This window comes from Myotis daubentonii, chromosome 1 (assembly GCF_963259705.1).
Source record: "Myotis daubentonii chromosome 1, mMyoDau2.1, whole genome shotgun sequence".
NCBI lineage: Eukaryota > Metazoa > Chordata > Mammalia > Chiroptera > Vespertilionidae > Myotis > Myotis daubentonii.
The window spans coordinates 224,628,143-224,639,723 of record NC_081840.1 but is presented as its reverse complement, the minus strand read 5'-3'; the positions used below and the strand labels follow the sequence as shown (position 1 = coordinate 224,639,723).

General features: G+C 40.6%; 1 non-coding gene across 1 annotated transcript; it reads left to right on the top strand.

The window, feature by feature from the left end:
- The first annotated feature begins 355 nt into the window (after positions 1–355).
- Positions 356–546, top strand: LOC132225274 (U2 spliceosomal RNA). Its single transcript, XR_009450829.1, has one exon. It is a non-coding gene; the product is annotated as a U2 spliceosomal RNA (small nuclear RNA).
- The last annotated feature ends 11,035 nt before the right edge of the window (positions 547–11,581 follow it).

Genomic DNA, 11,581 nt, shown 5'->3' with positions numbered 1-11,581 from the left:
TGACTTGAGTGTGACAGGGGGCGGTGCCCCAACCCCCCAATCGGCCCTACCCTGAGCGTGACTAGGGATGGCATCACAATGTCCCGATCCACCCTGTTCTGTGCATGACAGGGGGCAGCGCCCCAACTCCCCAATCAGCCCTGCTCTGAGCCCGACCAGGGGCTGCACCTAGGGATTGGGCCTGCCCTCTGCCACCTGGGAGCAGGCCTAAGCCAGCATGTCGTTATCTCCCGAGGGGTCCCAGACTGCGAGAGGGCACAGGCCGGGCTGAGGGACCCCCTCTCCCCCCCCCCCCCCGAGTGCACAAATTTTTGTGCACCGGGCCTCTAGTATAGGATAATAAGAAATAATGTGAATCGCTTCTCGGCTTTTCGGCTAAGATCAAGTGCAGTATGTGTTCTTATCAGTTTAATATCTGATACGTCCTGTATCTGAGGACATTATATTAAGTGTATTTTTGGAGCAGGGAGAGAGAATAGGAGCTTGCTCTGTCCACTCCACACATCGACCCGGTATAGTAGTACCTCCAGGAATGGTGCACAAAAAGAAAAAGAAGAAAATAAAAGAAATAATGTGCTTAAAGCATCTAGTAAGATTCCTGACATATAGTGAGAATTTAATAAATAAAAACCATTATTATGGATTGAAATAAAAAACTAAGACATTTAAATGACAATGATATCTTCAGAATTGGAGTCCAAGAGGGCAAACATTCACTCACTGAGTATTTGTGCAATGCCCACCATGTGCTTTGTGCTGGGTACTGACAATACAAAGATGAATGAACCCTCTTCCCTGCTCCTGAAGAGAATGTATGGGCACGAGGACCTCTGCACAAGTAGAATCCTAAGAGCTCAGAGATGGAATTACAGAAACAGCATCCTAGACTGATTCTGGTCTGACTCCCAGAGGTGGAATTCTTCTTCTTTTCACAAAATGAATTATTCTCAGGAAAGATCCGCTAAAGGTGTGTGTGTGTGTGTGTGTGTGTGTGTGTGTGTGTGTGTGTGTGTGTGTGTATGGGGGGGTGTCCTACATTCTCTTTGTCTTTTGTGCTCTTGCCTCTCCCAAGCCTCACCATCTTTGTATCCCCCATTACCACCATAGTCCCTTGTGTGGAATTACCCTCCTTTTGTGTTATTTCTCTCTCTGTCATCTGTGATCAGGAATGTCACTCTACCCTTTGATATTTAGATCCAATTGACTATAGCTCTGCTTTTATGGTCCTAGGGAAGCACAATTCTGTCCCCTTGGGGTGTTTATAGAAATGCAAACAAATCAAGATAGGCTAGTATTCAGCTCTGATTTTGAGTCCTTTGGCAAGTCTAACATATTGGTTCACTCCACGAGGTCCAGTTATTAGTTGTGTTGCTCTATTCTCTCTTCTCTGCTTTTCACTACCACTTAAATTTCTTTTTGTTTCCAAGGCAGAGAGGATTGGTATTCTCTTAATGCCTCTTTCTAATGCTTGCTCTCTAGGCAAACTTTATCAGAATACTTTCATAATCAAAGACCGTTTTCTCCCTAAGAGAAACCTGATATCAGCCACTCATTCATCAACATTAACTCAAATGTCACTTCTGGTAAATCTTTTCTTATCTTCCTAGACAATATATGCCTCCTTCTACTGTGCGCCCATAGCTTATAGTGCTTGTTATACCATGATTATTTGCTTTCATTTTTGCCTTTGCCACTTAATCTGTGAGCAACACTAGGGAGGGACCAGATTTTATTATTTTTTAAATGAATGTGATTTATGCTTGCTCCAAGAGTGAGTATCAGCTATTGATTGTTGAATGAATGCATGCCTTCAGGATCAAGGCAGTATCTTGAGACAATTAGAGGACTTCCAGAATTGGTCTGATTCCTTTGCTCAAAACTCAGAGATCCTCAAATTTAGGACTATACCCAGGTAGGCAGTCTTACTTATTCTTTTTGGCATTCAGGCCCATGTGTATTTATTTAATAAACATATGTGTCAGGAGCTTTATGTGTTATTTCCTACCATCCTTCAGACAACGCATTTATGGGAACATCAGGATCCTTGTTTTAAAGATGTCAAAGCTGAAGTTAACTAACTTGCTCGAGATCATGCAGTTGCAGAATGGATGGTAGAACCAGGGTTGAAACCCAGGCCTGTCCCTGAAGCTCAGGCTCATTCCACTGCATCACATTGTCCACCCACATGAGCTCTGCAGCCATGGTGTGACCACTCAGCTTCCTTTGGGGAGTAGACTGGGGCATAAGGAAACTCAGTTTTGATACCACTAGGGGATTGGTGCCATGATGTGCAAGAATTCCTGATGACTGCTGCTGTCAAGATGACTGGTGACCACTCTGAACAAAGGCCAACATGCCTTTTGGGGTGGCAGGATTTGGCTTTTTCCTAAAATAGCACAGCAAGTTTGTTTATTTGAAGTGGTTCTTTGGCATATGTCTTTATAGCCTCCCTTCTGTCTACCTTACCTATGACTTTCAACTCTCCGTGGTCATTCAGTGATATTTTAGACATCCCATAGTGGTCAGTGCAACACTGGGTTCTCCCTACCTGAAGGATATTGGCAGCTTTTTTCACTGGCTTAATCCAGGGGGAGAACAGTGTCAGAAGGGCTAAGAAAGTGGTGGGAGACTGTTTCCAACCAAGTGGGAGTGACAGATAGATCGGTGTCTCTCATTGATGGTTTCAGGCCTCCAGGAAAGGAGATGAGGGTTAGGAGGGGAAAGACAGCATTGTGAGAAGAGGGTTTGGAATCAAACGATCCTGAGTTGAATGCTAGCTTTGCGCTATTTGTGACTCTGTGATTTGATCTCTCAGGGCCTCAGTTTCTCCTTTTAAAAATTTTAGGAGTAATGATGACCTCATGATGTTGTGAGGATTAAATGAGATAAAGAATAATGGGTCCAAAACAGAGCAGATACTTAGTAAATACTATAGCTGATTTCCATATTCAGGCTCTTGAATGAGGAAAGAAAGTACTCAAAGACAATCATTGTTTCCTCACATTTTCTGAATTAGTCCAAAAGCCCCAATTTTTTTTACTGACAGGGGAGACAAATTTGAGATCCATTCTTGTCAAAGCTACCTAGAATTGCAGAGGCCATTCATCTTATTTCAATTAAGAAAAAGTTATCTTGCAGAGATAGAGCAATTGCCCCTTAACCAAGTGACCAATCTTAGTACCAGTAACACTGGGGGCACCCTGACATCAAGAATCTCCTGATGTGATGCATCACCTACAAGTGTTCTTACTAAAAGGTGTAAATGGAATCTAATCAAGTCTCTATACCTAACTTCCAGCTTAAAGGAAATAGGATAGAGGATCAAGATAAATGAAATTGTAAGAAAATAGTCTAGAATGTGGGATGCTCTATAAGACAACTGGTCTGGAGTCTTTAAAAAGTCAACATCATGAGAAAAGGTAGAGAGACTGTCCTAGCTTAAGAGAGTTGGCAGAGGCATGCAATTAAGTGCAAGAAGTGGATCTTAACTGGGTCCTCAACTGGAAAATAAAACAGGGGTCAAATATATTTTGGGACAGTTGGTAAAATTTGAATATTTATATATTAAAGGTTAGAAAATATGTTTGACACCCCACCTCCCCACACCTATACAACCTTCATTTCTTCTCCAACTCTCTACCCTATATTCTGAATCAGTCATTTAGTTGGTCTGTGATGGGGCCAGGGCATCAAAATCTAGTAAAAATTCCCCAGGGTTAAGAAAAAATGAGGACCACACTCTTGCACCTGTGCACCAAGAGACACATACAAGCTCATTCACAGGAGCATTGCTTGGGAAATGGAAACCACCCACACGCCTGTCACCGGTAGGATGGGTAAATGGTGCTGCTCATGACGAAGGGAAATGACTGCTGTAAGGCCTATGAACACCTGATAGTTAACTTTCTGGTTGCTTAAGCTGAATTCCCAGTTTTCATTTATTCTATCCTTGTCTACTCCAGCATTAGTTGCATATTATAATAAGGACATTGCTATAGGAGCTGACTTTAACCCTTCATTTCTGCAAATTTCACTCACTGGTTATCACTTTCTCCAGAGTGAAGTGTGTCATTCTGCTCAGATATCGAATTCCCAGTTTCCAGTTTGTGGCTTTTGGAGAAACGGAACTGGCTTGCTTCTTTAAAATCCGCTTGCAGTAGCCTGCCTGGAGTTTAAAATTTTATGGCTTATTCCATTAGCCCATGTGATATTGCCCCATCTGAATTTAGCTAACTGAGCTGCTGCCTAATTAACATTTCTCTCCACTCATACCTTTGCCTCTCTAATGAGTTGAGAATTATGTTTTCACAGTGTGTACCAGGAAGGCAGACATGTCTGGGATGACTTTCTGAGCTGGTATTTTCTCTTTCTTCCTGTAAAATCCCGCTTTACTATTTTAGTCATTGTTTTTAAAAAAATGTCCTAGAGCCGATGGAAATATTATTATTAAATAAGCTAATCAGGTTTGTGGTTCCTCATAAACCTGAGTTTCAGCATTCTGACTTTCACTATTAACTTAATTAACTGGGCCTCTCCGAGTGAAAGCAACAGTGTTGTTTTGTTTCTTACTGTTGACATGTGTTAATGACTCATCAGCAGGGTATTAATGTTCATTTTCATCCAACAAGGACTGAAGACACAGCTTTCACAGTTTATTAACTTTAAGATTCCCTGGATCAGAATAATCTGTGAGGGTCTGAAGCCTCTTAAAAATTGTAATGCACTTACCTGGTGCATTTATGATAGTTGGAGCCCATGTTTGTTTTGACAAAGGGAAGTATATTAGTTCATGGAGGGATAATGGTGTGTGATCAAAGTAAACACCTTTGGGAGATTCCAAGATAATTTCAGAAGCTGTCACTAATTAAAAACCAAGATTCAGGTGCATTTGCCACCACTAGGAAGGGAAACTGTGATATGAACCTTTGGATTTCATTTTTAAAACATTATAGGAAATAATAATGTGGCCTAAAAGAACATTAAGTATAGAAACCAAGAGGTCTGAATTTTCCTTGAGGTTTTTTTTTTTACAGAGCACAGTGTCTAAATTATTCAATTATTGGGTATATCAGTTAGCTTTTGCTTCATAATAAACCATCCTAACATGTAGTGGATCAAATGACAACCCTTCCTTTAGGGTTGTCACAATTCTATGGGTTGGCAATTTGGGTTGGGCTCAGCTGGGCCATTCTTTTTGCTGGTCTCAGTTGGACCTCACTCATATGTTGTTGGTCAGGTAACAGGTTGGTCAGAGACAGGTTGGTCAGATGGAATGGCTGTTCTCTGCTTCATGCTTTCTCACATCTTCCAGGAGTTTAGCCCACTCTGGATTTTAGTGCTGGGAGCCTGACCACACAGCCTCCCTGGCTGAGCGGGAGGAGTCCTTTGATGCACATCATGTTACCCTGAGTGTCAGCTCAGGACCTGGAGCAGGCGGAGGCCTCCTGGTAAAGGTAGACAAACCTGTGAGGATCCAGGGACAGCAGAGATGGGGGAGGTGAAGTGGAGGGATTTTCTACATTCCTCCAAGCAGGCCAGGCTGTTTCATGGTTTCCCTCCTATAGATAGAATTAGCTCCTCCCCTCTTCCACGTCCTCCCATGTTCTGTATGTTTCTGTAACCTGTAACACTTTATTGCACATCAGTGCATATGTAACTGTAGAAGGCACCTGCAGTTTTTATCTGGCCAGCATTTATTTATCTTTTGCTTGGTAAGAACACTTTGATTTTTAAATTCATGTTCTCAGTTTATCTGGTTTAAGTGGAGCTGACCACCCTTCTGCTTGGTGAGGAGACAGGGGTAACTGACCCTCCCTGACCAGTGATTGGTTTAGAAAAAGATGCTTATCACAAGCCTGATGAGTCAAGCCCAGACCTTTCCATTGGTTTTGCCAGACCAGTAGAATATAACCCTGATTGGCTGGAGGGGAAATTGACGGTAACAGAAACCAACATGGAAGAAAGCAGAATTGTTATTTAAATATATTTTTATTGATTTCAGAGAGGAAGGGAAAGGGAGAAAGAGAGAGAAACATCAATTATGAGAGAGAATCATTGATCTGCTGCCTCCTGCATGCCCCTTACTGGGGATCAAGCCTGCAACCCAAGCATGTGCCCTGATCTGGAATTGAACCGTGACCTCCTGATTCATAGATTGATGCTCAGTGCCGGAGCCATGCCTGCCGGGCAAAAGCAGAGTTTTTGATGGAGACAGAATTCTGTGGATTATTTGAATATTTGCATTCAGAGGTGCCTAAAGCAACTGGACACTTCCAATGACATAACCACTTCTCTTTTTCATTTAAGTCAGTTTGTGTTAGCCTTCCTTGTAATCAGAGTCCTGGTTAATGCAATGGTTTTTGTTGTTGTTGTTGTTTTTGTGTGTGTGTGTGTGTGTTGAGTGTATGTTTGTGTGTGTGTGTGCCTGTGTTTGTGTTGTGTGTGTGTGGTGTGTGTGTGTGTGTGTTTGTGTGTGTTTGTGTTGTGTGTGTGGTGTGTGTGTGTGTGTGTGTGTGTTTGTGTTGTGTGTGTGTGGTGTGTGTGTTTGTGTGTGTGTGTGTGTGTGTGTGTGTGTGTGTGTTCCCCACCACCAGAGTGGAAGCTTTCTGAGAGCTGGGACTGTCTCTTTATCATCTTTGCATCCCACTCTCAGCTCAGTACCTGTCTCCTGACTCCACTTGTGTGGTTTAATGATTTAGTGAATGAGCTTAGTAGACAATGGGTCACATCTTTAATGGTAAACTCAGGATTTGGGATTTTTGTCTTTACCAGCTTGCTCACACAATTACTGTGTCCTGACCCCATATCAGCAACTGGAAGTATTTTGTCCTTGTGTCTTTAAATGTCTATTAGCTTGTCTCACTGTCATTTGACTCTTTGTGCTGAGATGCAGGGGAAACAAATTCCCTTTAATTGAGGGTTCCTGTTATGAGGACTTATATTATTGCTTGGTTTAAACAAACAGAATATTACAAAAACTGGTGATTATTGTGATGGGAAGGAGCGAACATGCTACATGAGTCATTACATCAGCCCCAGCATGTTTAATGGTCTGTTATGCTGAGCAGAGAGCAGCAGGAGTCTGCTAGGGAAAAGACAAGGCAAAAGGCTCAGAAACTAATTTTTTTCTCAAACTGTCTAACTTATATGCAGAGAGCTGTCACCATTCTTCCAACTGCAAAGGAAGCAACAACTTGGAGGAATTTTTTCCCCCCCATGACCAATGAATATGGGATGTAAGTTGATCCAGGTGGTTCAGGAATGTTCTAAAGTGGTATGATGACGGTAGTGATAATGGACTCTTATGACCAGATAAACGCAGTAATGCCTTAACATCTGCTTTCATGCCTGGAAAAAGGAAAAGTAAGAGATACCCAGTTTAAAAAGTCATATGAAAACACATTGGCTTTTTAAAAGGTTTGTCTTTTAGAGAGAAAACATAATAACCAAAGTACAAAAGCACTGGACCAGGAGTTAGGAGTCCTGGTTTCAGTTTTGGCTGAGCTTCTGTTTGGATGAACCAACTTGGGCAAGATAATTAACATTTTGAAGCCTAGGTTTTCTCATCTGCCCAAATGGCTTAGTACTTTTATAGATCACAGAGTGGTGAGTATTGAGAAAATATTGATGAAATGTGAGCAACCACACAGGTAAGAAAATTTGATCAAGTAGTAGTATTATTAATAACAATACTGCAGGTCACATGAAATATACCTTATGTATTTTAACTAAACACAAACCCTTCAATGTTACATAGTTTCTACAAACGTAATGTGGCCTTTGGTAGCAGTATTGGAGACCTAACATTCACAATGAATAAGAAGGTGCTTCTACTCTACCCTGGGCTGCTCAGTCCATTTCTGGAATATTATATTCAGTTTTGGAGGCCACAAGTGAACAATAACACACATAACCTTGAGAGTATTAACAGGAGAGTATAAAAAGTGGTAAAGCAATTTGAAGCCATTGATAAAGAGAAAATTTTCAAGGAATTGGGGATGTTCCTTGAGAAGATAGACTTTGTGTTTGTTGGAGTATTGGGGGAGGCACATAATGTGCAAAGGCTGCCATATGAAGGGAGGGTTAGTCTTATTTATATTATACCAAGTAACAGAACTGAAAATAATGGAAGTAGATGAGGAGGTCAAGGGTTTGATAAGCTTTGTGTTGAATAGACTTGTGTGGAACAGCCTTGCAATAAGTATTGAATAGAGTGGCACACTTTCATCACACATAAAGGAAGACCATCGGAATTATTAGTTTTTCCCAAGTTGAAAGAGGCTGCCTCTATTCAATACCTCTGGAGGTTCATAAGTGGAAGTTTAGCTTCACTATCTAATGGACCACTGGACTAAATGGATACATGTCTCTTTTATCTCTCAAAACCAATAGTTATGTTGAGGATGAGGGTCTGGGCATACCAGTTTGCTCTGATAGGGGTTCTCAGGATGAGGGGTAGGGATGAGGGAATAGCAAAGGCTGCCAACTCCATGCATTCACAACTATTATAATCTCATCTTTACTAGAAGGTAAGAGGGAGTGGGGAACTGGAGTGTTCATGAGGGTCTCTACTTGCCCTCTGTTGTTGGGTTGAATGAGCTATGACCTGTGCTGAATGGGTCTATGGGAAGAAAGAAGATAGAGCTGTGCACCCTGGAGCAGACTGGTCCCAGGATGATCTTCATCGATCCCTCCTGTCATTTAAAAAATGAAGAATCCTTAGAGTTCAGTTTCCCAGGAGACTTCTGGGAATGACAGCGGCTTCTCAGAGGTAGGAGTTCCTGAAATGACAGAACAGTTTTGAATAAAAAACAAGACTATATTTTTAATACAATTTAAACATGAACACAATTATTTTAATGCCAGTCAAAAATTGTCCTACCACTCCTGTCTTGTGGAATGCAGGATACCTATAAAGACACAGTCCCCATATGCTTAACAATACCAACATTTTGTGTTTTTAAAAATATTTGCTTGATTTTATGAAATTTTCCTAGTTTCTGGAAGCCCCCTCAAATAACACTTTACCCAAGGGAGATACGGAGGGGATGTAGAGATTTTTTTTCCTCCACCCTGGGCTCTGGAAACAATATATTGTTCTACAAAAGACGGAATTGAGTTCATTGTCCGCTGCTGAAGGGATCAGCCATTTCTTTCTAAGAGCTGCCGCGGTGACATATTTCCCCTCATTTACACTGGAAAGTGGGGCATTTGCTTGTGAAACAGGTTGAAAACAATTTATGTGGCATTTCGAGAAGGTGGAAAATGAACCAGCCTTCCCCCTTCCTCTCTCCCTTTCCTTTGCCCTCCCTTCTCCCTGCTTTTTGACAGTTTGCATGTAGGTAAAGAATATTATAGCAGTAGGGAGGCCAATTAAAACCAATTACAGCCTGACTGACCTGTCACCACAATCAAATTACCAAAAGAACAGTGTAGCATATTTGGAAAACAGTTTCTTCCAGACTCTGATTGGGTGGCATTTTATTGTAGGGATCTCAGCACGATAATCACTTAGCTGCAATACCAGTTGTCCCTCATCTCTTCTGTATTCATTTTTTCACTATTGGATCCTACTCTTTAGAAAACCTAAAAGGAGCTCTAGCCGGCTTTGTTCAGTGGATAAAGCATTGGCCTGAGGACAGAAGGGTCCCGGGTTCTATTCAGGTCAAGGGCACGTACCTTGGTTGCAGGCTCCTTCCCGGCCCAGGCCCTGGTCCTGATCAGGCTCATGCAGAAGGCAACCAGTCGATGTGTTTATCTCATATCGATGTTTATCCCTAAAGAATCAATGGAAAAATATTCTCGGGTGAGGATTAACAAAAAAAAAAAAAAAAAAAAAAAAGGAAAAAAAAAGAAAATCTAAAAGGAAATGAGGAAGACATAAGAAACAAATGGGAAGGTAAGATAGAGACAAGAGTTGCCTTGGAAGCTTACCTTTCCTATTATTCTTTTTACCATATACTAGTAGTCGGTAGAGCCTTCAAACACATTAGCACAGTGTAGGGGGCCCATGTTGTCTCACTGGAACATATTTCTCCAGCCTCATTGCTCTATCACATAATTCACTCCAGTCACACTAACATTTTACTAGTTCATAAAAATTCTCCAAATCCTCAATAACTGGAAGAGCTCTGAGCTCTATTTCATTCTTCTTGATGGCTGCATAATATTCCAGGATGTCAATACACCATAATTTATTCAAGTATTTTCTTGCTAATGAAAATTAACATTGCTCTCAGGTTTTGTCACTACAAACAAAACTGTGGGAAGCACCCTTCTACACAGATGGTTATGCATTTGTGGTTGTCATGCAATTCCAGGAGTGGGGTTTCTGGGCATAGAAAATGTAAATTTTTAATCTTAATAGATGTTGTCAGCTTGCTTTCCAAAACATAGGAACATTTCATGTAGCACCAATTTAAGTACAATTTCCATCACATTACCACCAAAAATAAGTATTATAGCTATTTTCAATTTTTTTATTGTTAATAATGTTACAGATATCTCCCATTTTCCTCCCTTTAACTTCCCTTCTCCCAGCCTCTACCCACCACCCAAGTCTTCGCTACCCAATTTCCCATATCCATGGGCTATGCATATAAGTATATAAGCTCTTCGGTTTACCTCTTCTCATCCTCCCATCTCCAGATAGAAGTATGTCAATCTGTTCCATGCCTCCATGTTTCAGATCTTATTTTGTTGGTCAATTCATTTTGTTCATTATATTCCACAAATAAGTGAGATCATGTGATATTTGTCTTTCTCATTTTGGCTTATCTCACTTAACATAATATTTTCCAGGTCCATCCATGCTGTCCCAAAGTATTTTCAATTTTTGTCTCCTTTATGAGGGTATAAGCTGAATTTAATTTACATTTTCCTAGGTATTAGAAAATTTGAATATTTTCTAATATTTGGGGGGATTTGAATTTAATTTTTAATGAAATGTCTATTTAAGTCCGTTGCCTGTTTTTGTATTGAATTTTTTTTTTTTCTTGTCAGTTTACAAGAAGTATTTATATACAGGAGTGGACAAAAGTAGATTAACTCACCAGCTGTCATCACCTAAAAGATAATTCATGAGTATGGATATAAAACAATAATAATAACAACAATAATAAGACAAGTAACATAATAATTAATAAATAAATAATAAGAATAAATTTAGTGTTTCATGTACTCAAAACTGTAAACCTACTTTTGCCCAACCCTATATGATAGCTATTACTTGCCTATGTTACAAAATTTACCAATCATTTGTCAATTGGTTGTTCGTACTAGCTTTTGCCATATACATATTTTAAAAAGACCTTTCTGTAGACAAATACCTCTGTCTTTTTTTCTTTTAAAAGTATCTTCTTGCTTCCCAATCTTGATTAAAAGGGTTTCTTTACCTTTTTTTCTTTATTGATTAAGGTATTACATATGTGTCCTTATCCTCCCATTGCCCCCCCTCCCCAATCATGCCCTCACCCTCACCCCTGTTGTCTGAGTCCCTTGGTTATGCTTATATGCATGCATACAAGTCCTTTGGTTGATCTCTCCCCTTTACCCCCACCCTCCCCTACCTTCCCTCTGAGGT